We start from the raw sequence: 19,814 nt of genomic DNA, 5'->3' as shown, positions 1-19,814 counted from the left end.
ATTCAAACAACCTTTCAGAGGTGAGTTAAAATGTAGTTTAAAATGCTCAAGATTTTTATTTCACTTTTGAGCGAATAAAGCAAGCAAGCAGGCTTACAAAAGCTTAATTATGATTAATATCAGCCCTAAAAATAAATATTTCGATTTGATAACGCTAGCTTGCTAATCACAAGCGCAAAAAACACCGACTTTCAAAATATTATGCATTGTATTTAAGTTATCAGTTTTTGTACCTAAGTTTACTTCAAATACTTTTAAGACCAACGAAACCTTCGAGACCGTGCTCTAATACATCCCATCAATTCTAATTGCACTGAATTGTCGCTTTGGGGAATCAAAAACTCTAATCAAATTCAATAAGTGTTCTGCAAACGAAAAAAAAAACAATTGTTTTTTTATTTTTTTATTCTTCTCATTTTTCTAGAAATATTTGTGTTCATTTTGTCTAAATTACTATGACTGTCAAATATGTCTAAATTATAAATTTACATCAGATTTTTTTATGACACCACGCAAATAAAACACTAATTTGAAAAAAAAAACTTTTTTTGTGGTTTGTAAAGACTATGGTCGGAACATTCTGTGCTCTTTACACAGTAACCGGCTAACCAGTTGGTATTTGTATTTATTTGTAACTTGAGTGCAGCATCAAAACTAAAACGTCACATTACAAAAACTTAGCCAGTCAACTTTTTAAATTGTTTAATTGATCATATCAAATGAGTGAAAAATCTAATCAGGAAACTTGCATTACATTTTTATAACAGCTTTTTTTTCTAGTTTAGGAAGTATGATTAGAACCAACTCGATCTGATCGATCAGACGTTTTGTTGACCAAAAATACATGCCCAATTTTGGTGAGATGGTCGAATTACCGTTAGAAAACTTTATAGAAGTAAAAAAAACCAAACGATTCAAACTGCACTTTGAAACAAGTTTTGTTTTCAAGGTTACCGATCATTTCTTTACTCGACCTAAGTTAATCAACCATTTCATCCTTAAAAATTCTTCATACTTTCGCTGCTCTTAATAAATTTTATTATCATCATCATGGCTTCTGGCTACAAAATTTTTGCTATGGTTACAGTTTTGAAAATGAGTGGGGTAAAAGAGGTATTCAAACAAAATTCTTCAAACAGACTTTGAGACCAGCAGAAAAACTTTTGGCCGAATTTTCATATCCAATGAAGGTAACAATGCTTTGACTTTCAATTTTAAAAGTATGTTCACGTTACATTTTTTGCAATAAATTATAGCGGGTTGAAAATTGAACGCTTTTTTCATTTATAAACTGAGCTAACTAGGCCTGCGCTCAGGTAGACCAATTCACTTTGAAACTATGTCAGATGAATAGTTCTTTTAAAACCCTAAGAGAGACGCAGATATATCACTTGGCAATGCTTGTTGTTTGTGATGATGGGAAAAATAATTTATTATTTTTTTGCGATTAAAAAGTCGGAACTATAAATTAAAGCCAGACACTTCAGCGCTCTGCAATAATACGAGTTGTTTTTCGAATCAGGTCATGGAATAATTTAGCTCAAAGTAGTTTTTTCTTTAAAGAAAACAGTTTTTCTAGAAAAAAAAATTGTTTTTGGCGGATCTAATATGGAAAAATTTATTGAAAAAATTTATTGAAAAAATTTATGGAAAAAATAAAGAATACTAAAAACTTGAGAAAATTTTTTGGCTTCAAATCGATATTTTTCAAACAGCCAAAAACCGTCTCTAGAAATTACGATTAACCTCAGCAAATGATAGGCAACTGTTATTTTTTCACGCAGGCAAAACGGAATTTCGTTTCACTTCCTATACAACACAAGAGTAGCTAGCATTGCTAGCTAGCGAATAGAAAACGAAACGAAAATAACTATGGCGAAAAAATTTTCAAAAATTGATTATTTTTTCTGGAAAAATCAAAAATTCAAATAAAAAAAATAATTGTTAAATACAAGCATCAGCACAATATAACTTTTTAGTTTTACCAAATTAACATCAAGCCGAAAACAATGGGTAGACGCTCGTTGAGCCGAGTGCAAAAAAGTCATAGAAAGTCAGAAGTCAGAAGACTAAGTATTGGAGCTTCGAACATATACACCCCAACCGGCATCATTTTTATTTCAAAAAAATAAATTGTTGCACTTGAAACGACACAAAAAAATTGAATTACCAAATAAAGCCTTAGTCGAAATAATTTAGGCCGAATAAAAATTTCAAGCAAAAAAAAAATACAAAAAAAAAGAAAACTGTACAAAGCCAAGGTTAGAACAAATAACAGCAAAAATTAACAACGCTCGCAACTGAAATAAAATTTCCTATACAAAAAAAAATAAAATATCGCGGTGTGGCAACTGAGCAGACAAAACAATAGCAGATAAACGACAGCATGGCAATTGATTTTTTTCAGAAAAAAATGCTCAATTTCATACGTACTGAAAACAAAAAAAAATGTAGTGAAAACTTACAAAAAACAAAAATTTTGGGGGTTTGAGAATAGAATGCAAAGTCAACTGCGTAACCTTAAGATCAAGCAGAAAGGTATCTGGAAGTTGCTTAGGTCAATAAAATTGCAGAATTGTATGAAAAATTTTTCACGGGAAAAAATTTTTGTACCCTATTGCAAGGCACCTGCTCTTGCAATTGTACTAAACGCATGCCTAATAAATCCGTGCAAAATAACCAAGGCAGAAAAAAATATATTTTAAATTCAAAAATGATTTTTTTTCTAATTTAAAAGTTTTATTTCAATAAAAGAAGGTCAAATAACGGTCAAACAACTCTACCAAATAACTCTAATGTAAGTCAAATAACTCTACCAGGGGGGCTTCAGAAATGGCATTTAGAAACTTAAATGGAAGCTGAGCAAACATTCGGTCTACGGTTACTAGGTCTACAAAAAAAACAGAAAGTTTCTAGTTCAAAAATACGGATTCGAATCATAAGCCTAGATCATTCATAGCAAATGTGTTACTTTTACGCCAGATCTGCTGACTGATTGATTGAATTTGAGCTAGCGAGCCCGTTTCCATTGATCAATTGGCTTGCAAAAAATTAATTGCTCTGAGCAAGCTTTTCAAGCAATGAACTTTGAAGTTATTCCACTCCGTGAATCTTTTTGCGAAACTATAATTATTTTGAGGCAATCTATTCATTCAAGCATTTGTTCGTGATCAAATAAGCTATTATAATTTAATATTCCGAGCAAACGAATAGTGGTATCATACCTAGGTGCAATTTTTTGAAGTTAGTGTGCAGAAATATTTAGTTCTTGATTTTGCGTGAAAAATAATCATTCAGCTCACTGTGCAATTCGATTTTGTTGGTAGTTATTAGAACGAAAATAACAAAAACAAACGAACTATGACAAGTTCAATAGTCTTGGTAAAAAATACAATCATAATCATCATATTAATCATAAAAATATTCATCGCAAGGAGTAAGGAATAACATGAATATCGAATTTAATTACAGTGAAAATAACAGTAAAATTAACATTAGCAATAAAAAATCATAATAGTAATCGAAATCATTGAAAAGTGAACGCAATTTTTAAGGCCTGCACTTTTCTGCATTACTCACGACCTACTTGATTTCTAAAATTATCAACTTTCTATATTTTGATGCCAAAACTTTTAGTTGTAATTTGCAAAGAGGCATTGAATTTGCCGATAAAACTTGGTTGGACTTATTTACTGACTTAATTTTGGCTAAACATCCAAAAATAGCAATAATCTTTGACAAGCATGAAAATAGGGAGGAGTGGGGTGGACACCTTTCTATCAGGACTCAGGTTTTCAATTTCTTCGCCTCTCTTGTCTTTGGAGCGAATTGGCTCTAAGATTGAGGAGGATCGGGCACCAAAAAAACACAAGTTTCCGATCAAAGCATTCAAAGTTGCCCAAAAATTGATGTTCAACAACATAGCATCTTGATATTGTTTTTACACATTGTTTGGTTAGTACAATCAATTTGGTCGACCAACAAAAGGTCGACAAAATTTTATTTCAATTTCTTAAAAATAGTTCGAAACTCTGCTCACAATTTGTACATCGTTACACCCTGACAATATCAACACAGACGAATTTTAGAGTGACTTGGACAAAGGTGTTAATTGGTTTCAGAACTCAGGGCTGATTATCGTCACGAAAGTTAGAAAAACAGAATTCCTGTTTATAGATAACATACGTCGAAAGAGAAAAACAATTCCACAGCTAATAGTTAACTGTATCAAGTTTGAATAGCTCGCACGTGAAAACTATCGGTTTCATATTTGATTCGAATATAAGCTTGAAGACCCAAGATGAAAATGTGTGTCAGAACTGTTCTCAACAACTCCAGAAAAAAACGAATTCTTCCGTATGCAATGAATTAGGTCGCATAAGATTTTAGATGCTCTAGTGTTTCTTCCGGATTTGTCTTTCCGATTTCGAAAACACACAGAATTTCTAATTTTCTAAACAATCTGCACTGGCTACCAATTGTATAAGGATTTCAAAAAAAGTACTATACTAATGTTTGTTCAAAGAATTGTTCGTAATCCTGATAGTATCTCGGTCTATCTCTTAGCTCGCTTTGGTTTGAGCATAAGAGCTGGTGCTTCAAGTCGTTTTATTCTACCACATTTCAGAACCCAAAAATGAAAAGGAATGCTGTCGTTCAGAGGAGGAAGTCTCTGGAACAATATACCAGAACAATTTAAGGTATACATTCTGAGCAATCATTCGAGAAAAAAACTAAAACACATTTTTCAAGCTGAGTTTTTATTAATGAGTGGTATAATTTTTCAGTTGAAAATAATGTCGCGAATTTCAAAAACTGCTCGTAATCTGGAACTGAGAGGAAATAAATCTTTTGACAAGTATCACCCATGAAGACGTGTAGTATTCAAACTAATTGAGAATGTTTCAATGAATTAGAGATATAAAATTTGCATTCCTTGGGTCGCCTCTCGTGAATGAAATTTATCTCAATGGTACTGTATTGATTTGGTCCGATTGCCCCATGTGTTGTGAAAGAATTCTTGCTCAATTTTCCGCAAATGCTTAGAGTTGAACTCTATTTATGTTTTGGGTGCCCTTCGTTAACGCCTTTTAAAATTTGTGTTTATTTTTGACTTGTTGTATTATGAAAAACTATTTTTTACTAGAGGTTCTCTCTAACTCAGTTATAATCATTTGAATTTGATAAGTGTTAAATGTCCTTACTTCTCGAGTTTTTATGACTTCATTTGGTCGCATAAGATTTAAGATGCTCTAGTGTTTCTTCCGTATGCAAATGGCAGCTTAAAGTCTTTGCAAAGTTTTTATTCCGAAAAATCATGAAATGACCGCGTAAAGCCTTTCGGCTGAAAATATATCGCGTTTTGAAGCAAACGGCCGCTTTTAGGTCGCTGCCAAACGATACCAAAAACCTACAAATTACCAAAGAGGTTATTTCAAATTCCAAGAGCTATAGTCATGGGAGTAGTATATGTCGGGTAGAAGTAGGTTGGGGGGGTGCGGACCCCCATTTACATAGTTAGGCTATAGAGTATCCGGTCCCACCCTATGTAATAACAAAGGGAATATATTTCCAATGTTTTAAGGTTGTAGGTTTCAGAGTTTCAGATGATGGTATGATAGTAAGTTTCGAGAAAATTTTTGGGTTTCAAAAAACTTTTGGCGCCCGATTTGCCGATAAAGCAATCTTTAGAAGTCCAAACGGGAATGTTAAAAACCCTATGTATCAAGATAGGCTGATTAGGCGATTTTGATTCTATTATTAAGATAGGCGATTTTGTGTCGAAATGTCTAGTTTTTTGCAAAAATCTCAGCGCGCGTTGCTTAATTGGTAAATATCATTGGTGTTTCACGTGTAGATTGTAAAATGAAAGTAGTTTGTTTATGTTTTTGGTTCAAGTTAAGTCATTGATAGAAGTTTTGAGCAAAAAATTAGATTTTTTTATCAAAAAAAATGAAAATTTTTCAAAACAAAACTTCAAAACACGATAAGATTTTAAATAATTCGACAAAATAACTATTTTATTAGATGATGTTACTTTTTTACAAAAGGCTCTATCTACTTGGAATTATGTTGAAACCTAACTGAAACGCACCGGAGAATCCGAACCCTCAGAAAAGTAGTCAAATATCATAACTTGATATTTGTTACGTACAAGTCATCCAATTAGACTCAGCATCTGTCCGAATTTTATCTTACTTACGCTCCATATCTTCTTTGCAACTAATTTTCTATCCTCGAGGATATCTTTTTTGTGAACAACACCAATTCGAAAAATTACTTTTACTATTAATTTTGAAATGCTGGTGAAACATTCCATAATTCGATTCTTCGGAACTGGATTTTTACTAAAGAGTAATCAAAACTAATTTGGAAGAGACAAATTCGAAATCATAATATGCAAATCCAAATAAATAAAGTGAATTAGGATTTCTGAAAAAAAAACAATTTTCTGCTAATTTACCATAAACACATGTTTTATCCAAGTAGTTATCACAATTATTATCCTAGGTTCGTATATGAAACAGATTTGGAAGAATTTTCCATTTCAAACTCCAAAAACTGTATTTGTTTGAAAACGAAAATGATGGATGTGTACAATTTTTGAATTATCTGATGTTGTTCTACATATTCATCAGTTCTAGTCATCAATGAGCCTTGTTACTTTTTAAAACTATTTCTACAGCAGAGCTTTGTAAATTGTCTTTTTTTTTGCCAATTCACTTAAATATATAACATTAACGCAGATTTCTGGTTACTACTTTACCTATTTTCCTCCATTCAAACTGTTTTAACTTGAAATTTAACACTAAAAAGAGATTTTAATGGAAAAAATGTATAAATTAACCAATCATTTTTGGCTTCAAATTAATTTCAAAGAAAATCTGCTTGAAAACTCTAATTTTTCCATAACTTCACCTAACTCATAAAACTAAGCAGTTGAAAAAACCCGGTAAAAAACTTACAAATTCAATACATTTAGAACTCGATTATCAAAAAATTACTTTATTTGAAAACCTTTTCCTTTTTTTTTAAATTAGTGTTTATCATGGTTTGTTTTCAATCTTTTTCAAGTTTTCGAGTTGTGATTGGTTACATCAAAAGAAGACAATTGCAAGGTCAAAGAAAAATAAAACCTTTTTTTGTGTGTCTTAAATTAACCTCATTTCTTTTTTAAAGGGATAATTTTGATTGATTTCAAGAAAACAAAATGGATGTTTTAGAAGCAAAATGGTCTCAAAACGTTTAAAAACAAATTGAATTTCTATTTGTTTTTGTCAAAAAGTTTCAACTCCGGTCTTTCGGGGTGTCTGCTTGATCTAAAAAAAATTTACTCAAATATTAAATGTTATACCTAACTTTGTATCAAATCAAAAATCTTTTGTTTTTCTGGGGCAAAGCTTTCACCAAAAACCCCATTTATGGAGAAGATTCAGAAAGGACACTTCAGATAACTGTATTTTCTGGATTCAAACTTCATTTTTAAATTTGAAAAAAATTTCCAGTGCAGACTTAGGTATTTTATTATCGGGAATTATTCAAGATCCAAAAAACTCCATTTTTCATCTTTCTATGAACGTCAGTTAGCAAAAACAGAAAATTTTCATTTTTATTGATGCTTGAACCACCTCTTATCTGCTTGAAAACGCACTAGCTTACGAGCTTAAATGAAGATATTAATTTAGGAAGTTTCTAAATTGATAGCTAGACAACAGGGATAAATTAGTAACTCTTTTTTAAATAACCGCTTTTTTTGCTATAAATTTTAACAAATACGTAGCCGCTTATTAGCTCATGTTGTGTACTTTTATAAAAAAATTAAAACCAAAAAAAAACGGCAAGGAAGCTACCATTGCAGGTATTACTGTAGATTAAAAATGTTCGGATCGAATTAGTTTCACAATAGTTTGCACTCGATTGTTGCTGATCTTTTCATCAATCAAAACCTTTGATTAGAAAAAACATTTACAAAAACTTACAGATTACTAGTTTTTCCAGGCTCAGTAAAAATCATGGATGATAGTAATTTTTCTACGTTTTTTCGTATAGTTTTAAATTAACCTTTTCATTTAGTGTGTTTGGAGACTGCTGAATGTGCTTTCAATCACCATGTAGAAAAAAACTTTGACAGGAAGAATGCTTTTTTATATTAAGAATTAGTTCTTTGCTGTTTTGTTAGCGAAAATTTCAATTTGGAAATGCCACAGTGCTTACGATGTCTTGATGCTTGTGAGCAAGTGTACTCTCTGCCACATACCATACAAGACATGCAATTCTTTCAATTCTATTCAGTGACGGCATTTCAGTTAGTAAAGAAAGAGCATGAGAACAAATGGGAGATTCCGAGTATCTCAAAAAATTTGGTAGGAGATCTACATAACGACCCCCAAAAGTAAGTTTAAAAAAACAGCAAAATTCTTGACCAATTAAACTTAATGTGAAACAAATCAGACTGGAATTCATCCTATTTGGTGGAGCTGAAGTATGACTCAACCAATCTGAATGGCACCAAGGACTTCTCAGAAAATTTGATATCACCCAATGAGAAGCGATCTATACTATCCGGCAAATTTCAACAGTTTTGATATCAGCCAAACAGAACTCAGCTGTTTCTAGACATAACTTTGGATGAAATATAATCGTTTTTTGAAAAATGTCTAAGAAAAAAAAACAGTTGAATGTACTATAAAATATTTCCAATTGATTTTCTTTTTGATGAAATAGATAGTGACTCTTCTTTTTTCATAATAATGAACGTTTATATTGTACAAACTAGAATTTTTCGGCTAAGTGAAGGTCTCTTCGGAGAAGCTTACTCAATCATAGAAATTACTTTTGAGCCAAGTATTGAGTTTCAAAGCTTTACACATTCGACTGAATTACACCTGTCATGTAGAGAAATTTTGTTTATCCTCCAAAATTTGAAATTGATCGAAAAGTCTTCTAATAATGTATCAAATACTTTTTTAATCCTTTACCCGATTCCAAAATTGTTCGAATTTCGCCAGCAAAGTTCGATGTTCCTCCATTTTGTTAAAAATTTTCAAAGTTCAAACTCCTGAATGATCAGGTTTGGAGTTAGATTTCCAACATCAAATTTTTGTTCTTCGTTTACTTATGTCGGCAATTTTTCTTATTTTTACTGCAAACAAGATGTTGTCATATACTTTTGCAATTTCTTTTGTGTATATTTTTACTTATTTGGAAGATTTAAGCCCTTGAAACGGTTTTTTTGTGGGATACAACAACCAGAACAAAAACTTACATTTTTTGTGATTGGAAACGACAATTTCTACAAAGTTCCTAAAATGGAACTTTATTTTTGATTGGACACAACATTTATAAATTATTATTTCCAAAAAAGGAAGCTAATATCTGATTCGAAACGACTACAGGCCAAATAAAGAAAAAATCAATTCCGATTGGTTAAACCCATACATTTGAATTGAAGGTAACCCTCACTCTTAACTAAGAGTCATTTTAATTTCAAACTAACTACCGTCAACTACCTCCACTCTCAGGTCTAAATCAGTCATTACTCTTGTTTTTACTCAACTTATTGCTCAAAATGATCTTCTCAGTGCAAAATAGCAACCTTATTTACTCGGTAGATTGCCTAATTTAACACAAGTTCAAGTGTGAGAAACAGTCTCTGTAGTTTTTTTGGAACAAGTGACTTTCCAATCCAATTTTGGCACATGGTGGAGGTGATGCGAAGGGATTTCAACGAAAGTCAAAAGAAGCAAGTACCCATCACAGAGAACCAATTTGGAACAATGCAAATGAAGGAGGCAGTGTCTGAGCATGTGGGAATGAACTATTCCGAGATTCCTGACTCTAGATATGTGGCTCCGAAAGTCAACGAATTCCTCTTTCCTTGGGACGAGGAGATGGGATCAGCCGAAAACCCCATCGCGGTAGACAAAGATGAGGGGTTCTCTGGAAAAATGAATATTTTTGCATACTTGCCGAGAAAATCAATTCAAACTCTTTATCTGTAAAATTTTTTGAGTGCATTCTTGAACACGCGTTAGAATTCATAGATTTAAATGTTAAAAAATGTTTAAGCTGGAATAAAACTAACTTTGACACAGTTCTTATAACAATTATTCAATTATCAATAGAAAAATTGTTGGAAAAAAAATAATCTGTGAGTCTGACATGATTCTCGATTGAGCTAAGAAGGTGTCTTTTGATTTATATAGGCAATAAAAAAGTAATCACAACAGAGAAATTGACGTCATTACACTTTCACTTTTATAGAAAAGTGAAACTTGTAGAATCTTTTCACCAGAGAAAATGACGTCCCTACTCATCAACATCTAGAATGTTCTGATTGCTTAAATCTACACATTAACTCCTAGTAGTTTATATAAAGACTTTACACATTACTTTTTAGAGTTTTTTGAAACTTCTTAATTCTAGAAAAATTCATTAAAAAATTAACCAATCGAAATTCCAGAACAAACTATAAGTTGAAGAGATTGATGAAAAAACTTGTCGGTTGTAATAACTTAGTTGTTACTCTTTTTAAATCCATATAGGATACTCAATCAAGGTTGTGATTATTAGGAGTAATTTTCAAGGCAGTTATTTGCTTTTAGGAAAAATTTCAAAATTAGATTCAGTTCAACAAAAAATTTTAGTCTAAAAAACTTCTAATAAAAACAAAATGACAACAACTAATTTGATGACACAAATTGTTCTCTTTTAAAATCGAAATGAGTGAAGTGTTGAATAACTTCTGAATTAATTGAGATATTTTCTAAATTCTTAACTAAAACCTACTTTAAACTGGTAATAAGACACATCTGCAAAAAAAAACTTTTTTATATTTGAAAAACACCTACAGTTCAGTTCATTCCACCAACATGTATAAAAGTTTCAGCAGAAACGGAAATCTGTCCCAAGAGATGAAACCAATCTTTATAGAACGGGAAAGCTACTGCATCCAGTTTGAATTTGATTCCGAAACTGTCAAGAGTCTCAAATTTAATGAAGTCTCCCGGTCTAGTGAACAAATTATCATAGAATTTTCAGGATAAAAAGAACGCGAGAAAAAAAGAATTAGAGAATTTAGAAAAATAGTAGCCATGTCTAAATCACTTTCGAGAAAAAAAAACGGATTTTCATGTGATTCGAATGAAAAATATTTTGACGAAATTGTGAATCTAGGATACTGAAAAAGTTTATATTGCTTACAAGTGAATAATTACTACAATTAACAATTTTTGAAGAAATGGTTGATTTTGACATCTTCTACAGAGATCCGATGAAGTATTTCATTCACGTAAGAATTTCCCTGCACGATCGCCAAAAAATTACAAGAAACAAAAACTGAAGATGAAACAGGATCATTTATCTTTGATTCAAATGTTCCTCAGCCAAAGCTTTTTTTGAAGACTTATCAGGACAAACTTTTAAGAGAACATTTAAAGACAGTTGATTATTTTATCAAACTATCCACAGAACCTTGATAATTGATAAAACCATCAATAATTTAAAAAAAAAATCAGTTTCATTATTTGAGTTTTGATTTTTTCGAACTCTATTCAGAAACGTTGAACCAAGAATTTGTGTGGAAGCAAGTTTTTGATTAGAGCTTAGATAATGTCTCTTGCATTTTTTCCAAATTAGTGTCTTCTTTGCAATGCTAGGCATTTCTTCTTATCCTTTCCATCGTAAGTTATGTTGAAGTACTCGACTAAACTAATTGAATACCTCTCTGCTTGATGTAAGAAAACTTGAATAGAATCCTGTGTTTGAACAGAGCGCAAAGACAATCAATTTCTTGATATAAGTAAATATATTTCCAAAATTTCTGCAGAACTTGGCTAGGAGATGTTCCTTTTAAAAAATCAATTGGACCTTACCATTCTCCAAAGATCAAAAAAAAAAATTGTGGGTAGACACACAATAATCTCAAGTTACTCTGAAATTTTTGTAAGACTAGTTGGAAACAGAAAAAAATAGTGATTTTACGTTCTAATCTGATCAAAAGATGGGGTGGGGGAAAGCTTGATACTTAGCAGCTGCCATCTGGAAGAATGGTTTTGCAGAAAATGCTGGATTCATAGAGGAGCAGTAACACCTACACAATTTCAATATATGAAACTTTTGTACAAAACATTCCATATTTTGTACTATTTCCATATATGCAAATCATGATGACTCATACTGTTTACTTCCAATTTCTTTTATTCTCGAAATCATTTCTCTCATTTCTCCTCATCTGATCAGTTAACTCTTCTATTCAAAACGTACTCAAGAAAAGACACTAACCCCAATTACAATAAACTTTCGAAAAATCTAACAATAATTGGGAGATTTGCTTGGTCCCAAAAATCGTACAGGAGGAAAATTTAACTTGAACCCTGCTTCCAACTATTCAAGGTAAATGAGTTGAGCCAACTCAAAAAATTCCAGCAAGTCTAACTTGGTGAAAAAAAAGGAGAGAATATATCAGCAACACAGAATACTGTTGTTCATGATGCTGAAAACCTTAGGCTTGACCTGTATATGAAGCCAAGTTTGGAAGAGAATCAACAATGGATCAGCTACTCGACATCTGCAATAGAGTATATGAAATAGCAACCTAATACATGAGAAGGGCGTGCGTCACAATCAAGAAGTACAATGCGAACAACCCAACCTACATTCAGATTCAAGTCTTCACTGCAAAGCAAATGAAGGGTTGAATCAAGTTGCTTTTGTCATTTATACTTCGAATGAATTCAAAGAACTGTCCCATATATTAGAAGACTTCTTGTTTGTTGATACTTGTAAGGCCCAGTGATGCTTTGTGATGATTTGTATGTTTGGTTATTGAAGTTTTCTTGGTTCAATTTTATTTTTTTTCTGGCTGATACTTCAGTTGATTTCCCAGTGGTTGTTATAACTGTTCTGCTGTTTTCATCTATACTAAGATAAAAAAATTTTAATTGGACTTTCATAAACACAAGAATTTATTTTTAGTTGAAAAACTTTAGGACATTTTTTTCAAATTTCTGTATTTCACTGATTACTTTCTTTTTTTTCCTACAATTTTGAGACTTAGATAGGCTACATCAAAACAAGTCAGATGCTAACTAGGTGAAAAAATAATTTAATATAATTCTTAAAACGAAATTTTTGAAAAAAAAAACATTTATTTCGAAAAAAAGTTTAAAACAGATATTCAGAAATTTTCGAAGTTTTTTAGAAAATGAAACCAAAGCCAACTTAAAGCTAGTAAAAAGATACAGCTGAAAAGAAAAAATTTCATTTTCTTTGAAAGTCTCCCAGGGCGCAGTTCGTTCAACTAACATGAAAAAAAAAGTAGAAGAAACGGAAATATATCCCGAAAATTCAAGCCAATCCTAATAGAACTGGCAAATTACTGCATACAGTTTGAGACTGATACCAAAAGTCTCTAGATTCTCAGTTGTAGAAAAAAATTTTCTGTCTGGTGAGCAAAATATCAAACTTTTTTCAGACTGGAGAGAACTCGAGAGCAAAAAAATCTGAAAATCTAAAAAAAAAATAGTTAGTCTAAGTCACCTTTGAAACAAAAACAGCTTCTCAGTTGATTCAAATAAAAACTAGTTTGATGAAAATGTGAATTTGTGATACGGAAACAGTTTTCACTTTCTTTCAAGAGATCATTTACTACAAATGACTTTTTTCGAGGAAATGACTGAATTTGTCATCTTCAATAGAGATCCGAAGCAGTGTTCCATTCCCGTAAAAATTTCCCCGCATGTCTTGCAAAAATTTGAAACCATTCGTGATAGAAGGTACAAGGAAAAACATAGAAATTCAACAGGATTATATATCTATGATGAAAAAAAATTGGTTTGGCACATAAAGAAGAAAGTGACAACGAACACGAAAATTAATTCAGTTTTTGTTACACATCTTTTTGAATTTTTACACCCTTATCAAAACTTTCTTTTTGATTGCAAAATGGATTTTGTCTTCATTTGACTAAAAGTTTTCTGTACCAAAGCTGTTTTTTATAGACTTATCATGGCAAACTACTTGAGGAAGATTATTTGAAGACAGTTGAGTATTTTGTCAAAAAGCTTACATAATCACTATGAACAGAACCATGAAAATCAATAAAACAATCAATAAACTTGAACCAATCAGATATGTATTTTGAGTTTTCAAATTTTATCCAGAAAAAAGCAAGTTTTTTATTAGAACTTAGAAAATGTCTCCTGAATTTTTTCCGAATTAGTCGTTTCTTTGCAGGGATAGGTGTTTTTTTTTCGCTCTGTTGCGTCGTAAGTTATGTTAAACTGCTCGACTAAGCCGATTGATTACTGTTCCGCTTGATACAAGATCATTTGAAATAAATATGTGTTCGAACAGTATGTAAAGCCAGTCAATTTCTTGATATATGTAAATATTTTTATCTAATCTCTGCAGAATTTGGCTAAGAGATGTTCCTGTTAAAATCAAATATCTATTACATTTTTCCAAAGAAGTGAGTGCGTCACAATCAAAAATTACAGTGCGAACAAACCACCCTACATTCAGATTCAAGTCTTCACTGCAAAGGAAATGAAGGGTTGAATCAAGTTGCCTAATTCAATTATACTTTGAATGTATTCAAAGAACTGTACCATATTTTAGAAGACTTCAAATTTGTTGATAATTGTAAGGCCCAGTAATGCTTTGCGATGACTTGTATGTTTGTATGTTGAAATTTTCTTGATTCATTTTTATTTTTAGTTTTTCTGACTGAAGTGTACATTTAGAGCAAGAAACTTGGATCTTTGAAAAACAGTCTGCCAAAACAAACATTCTAATCAACATTGACTGAATACCTGAAGCGAATATCAGTAAATTTCCCAGTATTGTTCTAAATAATACTTTATAGTTGTTCTGCTAGTTTCATTCAATTTAGGGTAAAAACTCTTCTATTTGGACTTTATTAGAAACAAGATTTTAATTTTAGATGGAAAACATTATGATATTTTTTCAAACCTCGGTTTTTCACTGATTTGTTTTCATTAGTTTTCCCACAATTTGGAGACTTTGATTGATTACATCAAAACAAGTCAGATGTCAGATGCTAAGTAGGGGAAAACTAAAACAATTTGTTAAAATTATTGACACGAAATATTTGAAAAAAGATATAACTTTCGAAAAAAAAACTTTGAAGTTTTTTTTATTTTAGCTGGAAAAACATCACTATCAAAATTATTCTCAAAGTTGAAATAGGTATTTATCCGATTTCGAAGCTAAAAATCTTTAAAAAACAAGAATGGTGGGGGTGATGACTCTGATGAGGATCTCATTAGTTTTTTGTTGTACAGGAACACCAGTGATTCAATGTAAGTATGTAGACGATACATGATACAGAGTAGTAATGCCAAACTTATGAACAAAGTTTTTTTTCTTAAAAAACTCCAATTGACTGCCCAGTAATTAAAAAACAATAGAAAGCCCTATAAAATAAAAAAAATGAAGACAAGTGTAATCTTAAAACATTGAATGAATCAAATTGATTCTGAAATTCCTTACACAAAACTCGTCTATTAATCTCGAAAGCAATCATAAAAAAATATCTGTGATTAGTTCATTCTATTAATTACTGTGATAATTGATAAAAATTTCAAAAAGAAGAAAAGCTCATTTCTTATTGGTTGATATCAAACTCGTTAGAACTTGCAACATGAATAAAGCTTGATTCTGTTTGGTTGATATCGAAACTTTTACAAAATCCATGATAAGAAAAACTTGTTTCTGTTTCGTTGACAACAAAAAATCTAAGAATTCTTTTATGAAAAAGGCTTGATTACCATTGGTTGATATCACAACTATTAAAAAATACAAGAAAAAAAGTTCGATTCTGACTGGTTGTTATTAAAACTTTTGAAAAGTCTATGATAAGAAAAGCTTGTTAAAGCTTGTTTCTGATTGATTGACATGAAAACAGCTAAAATGTTTTCAATTATTGAAATTCACAAGATGAGTAAAGCTCGATTCTGACTGGTTGGTATCAAAAATTTGAAAGTTCTACGATAAGTAAGGCTCGGTTCTGATTTGTTGATATCACAATTTTTGAAAAGTCCATGGCTCGGTTCAGATTGATTGATTTATTTTTCAGCTACACCAAATAGAAAGAAATCCAGTTTAGTAATATCTGCAATGGTAGCTTGCTTGGTTTCGTTGTTTTGAATTTGCTGTAAAAATAGATAACATGAGCGAATAAGTGGATACATTTTCGTTTTATATCGAAAGTGGAGGTTAATTAAAAAACATCGACTGCTTGATTTGTGTTGATCAGCTATCAGTTTATTAGCTTCCTAAGTTAGAGTCTTTGATAGAGTAGTGCGTTTTCAAGCAGACAAAGTGTGGCTTATGTATCAAAAACAATAAAGTTCTACTGTTTTGGAGCACTCACAGTTACAAAATTATGAAAATAATTTTGATAATTTCGTTGGATCTTGAACATTTCCGTTATTAAAACCTTAAATCTGCACTGGAAACTCACTCAAAAATTGAAAACTAAGGTTAAAGCAATAACATACGGTTATCTGGATCAGAAGTTTCCTGCTGAAGCTTTTAAGCAAATGGGGTTTTTGATGCAAACTTTTCATCGGAATCATGAACGATCTTTGATATGATACAAAATTCAAAGTTCGAGAAATTTTTGTTCAAAATGGATTCAATAGGAAGACGGTAGATACAACACAAATCCTGAAAAACGTAAACTGGTGTTTTTGACAAAAAAGACAAATTTCAATTTAATTTTACTGTATTTGAGATCATCTTCTTCAATTTAGATTATTAATCTTACTTTAAGGAAAAACTTAACATAAAAAAACCCATTAAGCCTTGGTACTTATGTGTTAGCTAATTATCAAAGAGTTTGTTTTCATTCGATGAATTAAGTAAAATTACAAGAAATTCAAAAGTTTTATAGCTAATTTCATTGAAGTAAACACAACTCCAAATCCAAATGCATACAGTTAATTGATACAGTTTTCCAACTAAAACAGCCGGTTTTTTTTTTTTGAAAGCAAGCAAAAATATCCCTATAAAAAAGAAATGAGCTTAATTTAGGACACAAATCAAATTATTTTGTTTTTTCCTCAGCTTACAAATGTTTTCAATTGATGTAAGCAATCAAAAATTCAGAAACTGGAAGAAGATTGAAAACAAACAAACAATGATAAAAACAACTTTAATTAAAATTGAAATATTTTTGAAGTAGAATAATTTTCTGACAATCGAGTTCAAATTGTCGTGAAACTCTCAATGGAAACCGATCCGCAATCTTTCATCTACAGTAATAACTATCAAGATAGATTTCCTACAGCAAATCATTGGTGGTAAATTGCAGTAAAAGTGTTTACCATGAAAATTTTTTAGAGTCAAAATCTTTAGCTAAAAATTGTCATTGAAATTACATCATTTTTATAAAACATCGACATTTTGAATTGTTTGGAAAAGCTATCATTTTATAAGTTTCTTAATTTATCTTGATTTATTGTCAAAGAATACGTTAAGAGAGTGCCAAATTTTCAAGCAAATTTCTGAGGGCTGTTGAGAATTTCAGTTTCAATGGGATTTTCAAGAAAACAATGGGATAATTTTGCTACAATTACGGTAGATTAAATTTAAAACAAAAACATGTTAATTTTGAGTTTACAGAAAATTAGTTTCAATTATTTGTGAGTTTTGAGAAAAATGGGCCTTGGTTCAAGGTTATGAATCATAGTCTAAGAAAGAATCGAAAATCAAAACTCTCAAGTATATACATCGTAAAACTTTTATCGGGTATTTGTTTCTGTCATTTTGTTCTATGAGTTTGGAGAAATTATGGAAAATTCAAAGTTTTCAGACAGATTTCCTTTAAAATTAATTTGAAGATGAAAATGATCTTTTAATTGATACAAGTTTTTCATTAAATTTTCTTTTTAGTGTTTTTTTTGTAAAAATAGTTCTGTTGGAGAAAAAAAAGATAATTAAGTAACCAAAAATCTGCGTTCAAATTATATATATGTACCTGAATTGTCAAAGAAAAACTACCACAAAAGATCTGCTGTAGAAATAGTTTTGAGAAGTAACAAGGCACCTTGAGGACTAGAACTGATGATTATGTAGAACACTTCAGATTAGTAGACAGGTGTACACAACCACCAGTTTTGTAAAAAAAACAGATACAGTTTTTGGCGTTTGACATAGGAAACTCTTCCAAATCTGATTCATTTACGAACCTAGGATGATAATTGCGATAAGAACTTGGATAAAACAAATGTTTATGATAAATTAGCAGAAAATTGTTTTTTTTTCAGAAATCCTAATTCACTTTATTTATTTGGATTTGCATATTATGATTTCGAATTTGTCTCTTCCAAATTAGTTTTGATTACTCTTTAGTAAAAATCCAGTTCCGAAGAGTCGAATTATGGAATGTTTCACCAGCATTTCAAAATTAATAGTAAAAGTAATTTTTCGAATTGGTGTTGTTCACAAAAAAGATATCCTCGAGGATAGAAAATTAGTTGCAAAGAAGATATGGAGCGTAAGTAAGATAAAATTCGGACAGATGCTGAGTCTAATTGGATGACTTGTACGTAACAAATATCAAGTTATGATATTTGACTACTTTTCTGAGGGTTCGGATTCTCCGGTGCGTTTCAGTTAGGTTTCAACATAATTCCAAGTAGATAGAGCCTTTTGTAAAAAAAGTAACATCATCTAATAAAATAGTTATTTTGTCGAATTATTTAAAATCTTATCGTGTTTTGAAGTTTTGTTTTGAAAAATTTTCATTTTTTTGATAAAAAAAATCTAATTTTTTGCTCAAAACTTCTATCAATGACTTAACTTGAACCAAAAACATAAACAAATTACTTTCATTTTACAATCTACACGTGAAACACCAATGATATTTACCAATTAAGCAACGCGCGCTGAGATTTTTGCAAAAAACTAGACATTTCGACACAAAATCGCCTATCTTAATAATAGAATCAAAATCGCCTAATCAGCCTATCTTGATACATAGGGTTTTTAACATTCCCGTTTGGACTTCTAAAGATTGCTTTATCGGCAATTCGGGCGCCAAAAGTTTTTTGAAACCCAAAAATTTTCTCGAAACTTACTATCATACCATCATCTGAAACTCTGAAACCTACAACCTTAAAACATTGGAAATATATTCCCTTTGTTATTACATAGGGTGGGACCGGATACTCTATAGCCTAACTATGTAAATGGGGGTCCGCACCCCCCCCCCCCCAACCTACTTCTACCCGACATATACTACTCCCATGACTATAGCTCTTGGAATTTGAAATAACCTCTTTGGTAATTTGTAGGTTTTTGGTATCGTTTGGCAGTTTTATCAAATCCAAAAAATACCGTTTTTCTTACCACTCTTTTACTATCACTCAAACCTTGAAATCTTAACTTTTTTTCCCTCTCTTAATACATCGGGAAATCTTTTCCCTATGTTTATACACAGGGTGGAGACCAGATAGTCGGTAGTCTATTTCAATAGCTAGGATTTTTATTATTCCCGTTTGGAAACTTGAACATTGCTGTATCGTCAAATGGGGGTCAAAAAATTTTTAAAACCTAAATAATTTCTTGAAACCTACCATCTTACCATCTGAAACTCTAACACCTATAACCTTACTATGTATGAAGTCTATTGCCTGTGTTAATACATAGGGTGCCGACCTGATACTCTATAGCCCATCTTAATGCCTGGGGGTCTGCACTCTCCAACCGATTTCCATCCGATACATACTACTCACGGGTCATTGAAGTTTAAAAGCGAAAAAAGTTTCTTACGATATAAGCAAAAG

The sequence above is a fragment of the Symsagittifera roscoffensis genome, chromosome 7 (genome assembly GCF_963678635.1).
Source record: "Symsagittifera roscoffensis chromosome 7, txSymRosc1.1, whole genome shotgun sequence".
Classification (NCBI taxonomy): domain Eukaryota; kingdom Metazoa; phylum Xenacoelomorpha; order Acoela; family Convolutidae; genus Symsagittifera; species Symsagittifera roscoffensis.
Note: the sequence above shows the minus strand (reverse complement) of the source record.